This window comes from Neovison vison, chromosome 11, assembly GCF_020171115.1.
Source record: "Neovison vison isolate M4711 chromosome 11, ASM_NN_V1, whole genome shotgun sequence".
NCBI lineage: Eukaryota > Metazoa > Chordata > Mammalia > Carnivora > Mustelidae > Neogale > Neogale vison.
The window spans coordinates 139,980,665-139,983,441 of record NC_058101.1 but is presented as its reverse complement, the minus strand read 5'-3'; the positions used below and the strand labels follow the sequence as shown (position 1 = coordinate 139,983,441).

Sequence of the window (2,777 nt, the reverse complement as noted above, 5' to 3'; positions counted from 1 at the left end):
TACATGAGTTTGAAGGTCCACAGCAATATAACACAACTAAGTATTATTATTATTTTTAATATTTTATTTATTTATTTGACAGAGAGAGACACAGTGAAAGAGGGAAACAAGCAGGGGGAGTGGGAGAGGGAGAAGCAGGATTCCCGTGGAGCAAGAAGCCCAATGCGGGGCTCGATCCCAGGACCTTGGGACCTGAGCCAAAGGCAGATACCTAATGACCGAGCCACCCAGGCGCCCATTAAGTGTTATTATTTTTTTTTTTTGAATGCAGAACACATCTTTATTATAGCAATATATAAAGCAAATAACTTCAAATGTTCATAACCACAACTGTACATTATTAATGAATGCTGGTGTTATTCAGCTTGCTCAGATTTGGGGGAAGAGCTGATGTGTAATTCCTGAAATTCATGGACCTTCATAAAAATGGGGGGTTGAAATGCATGTACATGTTTTAAGAGTATTCCAGTTTTTATTCTCCTCTTAGTCCCCATCTCGGCATTTTCACATGTCCTCAGTGAGTTAACCAAATTCAAGGCATTTTGTTGCTAAGAGATCTGGCAAGGTTATCTTTGTCAGTGGCAACATTCTTACAAGTTAATAACTGCTGGTCACCAAGAGATTTTTGACCTAGTTCCCGCTTCCTCCAGGGCAAATGAGCTTTCACCTGGGCACTCAGTCCAAACCCTACAGACTGAATAGCCTTCAAATACCTCCTTTAAAAGCACTTTAAACAGCCATTTCCATTTCAATAGCCAGGTGAGGACTGTACCCCTCAATCTGAAAGTCTTCAGCCTTGAAGTCATCCATTGTCTCCACTTTTCAAAGGATTTTGAGCTTCGGGAAAGGCCTTGGTTCTCACTGAAGCTGCATTTTCAGCGGCTCAATGTGATTCAGCTAAATATGTGCATCTCCCAAAGTATGTACGAAGTCACCTGGCTTTAGTCCTGTGATGTGTGCAATCATGTAGGTGAGCAGGGCATAGCTGGTGATGTTGAAGGGCACGCCCAGGCCCATGTCCCCTGACCTCTGGTACAGCTGTCAGGACAGTTCACCATTCACCACGCAGAACTGGCAGAGGGCATGGCACGGAGGGAGGGCCATCAGAGGAATATCGTTTGGATTCCAGCCACACAGGATGATTCTTCTGTCGTTGGGGTTGGTTTTGATCGTGCCAATGACCCTTTGCAGTTGGTCTACTCCTTGACCTGAATAATCTGAATCCTTATCTATGTATTCTGTCCCAAAATGCCTCCACTGAAAGCCATAAACTGGGCCTAAATCCCCTTCTTTTCTGTTGGGGAACCCCAGGCTGTCCAAGAAGTCTCGAGACCCATTGGCATCCCAGATTTTCACTCCCTTGGAAGACAGTTCCTTAGCGTTTGTAGATCCCTTGATAAACCACAGCAACTCCTCCAAAACACCCTTCCAGAATACACGTTTGGTTGTCAGCAGAGGAAATTCATCTCTCAGGCTGTAATGCGCCTGCATTCCAAACACTGACAGCGTGCCGGTGCCGGTGCGATCATTTTTCCAGACCCCGCAGCTCAGGATATGCTCGATCTGCCCCAGGTACTGCAGCTCCGCGTGGGGTGTCGGCTGCAGCTCCGCGGCTGGTTTCTGCGCCACGGGCGGCGACGGCGACAGCAGGCGCTGCAGCTCGGAGCCCGGGGCGGACATGGCGCTCAAGTGGCTGCCAAGTATTATTATTTTTTTTAAAGACTTTATTTCTTTATTTGTCAGAGAGGGAGAGAGTGAGAGAGAGAGAGAGAGCGCACAAGCAGAGAAAGCAGCAGGCAGAAGGAGAAGGTGGCTCCCCGCTGAGCAGAAAGCCTAATGCAGAACTCATTCCCAGGACCCTGAGACCATGCATGACCTGAGCCAAAGGCAGACACTTAACCGACTGAAGCACCTAGGCATCCACCAATTAAATATTATTAATTAGTTGTTATACAGTAATTTGATTGATTAATAAACTAAATATTATTTTCCATTAGAAGAATACCATAGGAAATATTCTATAATGTGGAAACATGCCTGTGATAGAATGTTGTATGGTAGCAAGTCTCCAAGATAGCCCATCACAGTTTCCTACCTTCCAGTATTCACACCCTTGCACAGTTGTATCCCACAGTGTACTAGGGTTAGCCTGTATGACCAGAGAATACAACAGAAATGATATCACTCTCCAGTTAGGTTATAGAAGACTACAGCTTCTGTCTTGCTCTCTATCTATCTCTTTCTCAGAGCCCACTGTGGGAGGCCAGCTTCCATGCCTGTCAGCAGCTCTATGGAGAGGCCTACCTGGCGAGAAACTAAAGCCTCTTTGCCAATAACCACATGAATGTGGTTGGGAGCCAGTGGGTTCTCCAGCCCTGTAAATGACTACAACCCCAGCTGATACAGACTATACAATCTCATAAGAGACTTTGACCCAAAACCATTCAGCTAAGATGCTTGTGAGATAGTGTTTATTGTGTTAAGCAGCTAAGTTTCAGGGTAATTTGCTACACACAACAAATAGTTAATACAGCAACATGTAACCAAAAATATAAATAGGAAATTTGCCAAAATTTAATACTAATTCTCAGTGACCAATTAGTCACTCTAATAAAAAATTTTCATTTTTTATTAGGTTTCTGGTATCTTTTCTGGTTTTCTGTATTTAGTATGTATATCACTTTTTTTTTTTAAGGAAAGATTTTGTTTTAAGAGAAAGTACAATTTAGAATGGATTTTCTTTTCTTTTATTTTATTGCCATGTGTTTGCTACAGGG

The 2,777-nt window shown here is 43.8% G+C and overlaps 1 pseudogene; it reads right to left on the bottom strand.

Annotated features, from left to right (window-relative positions):
- Nucleotides 1-729: 729 nt before the first annotated feature.
- Nucleotides 730-1,680, bottom strand: LOC122919124 (annotated as a pseudogene).
- Between the last annotated feature and the right edge of the window lie 1,097 nt (nucleotides 1,681-2,777).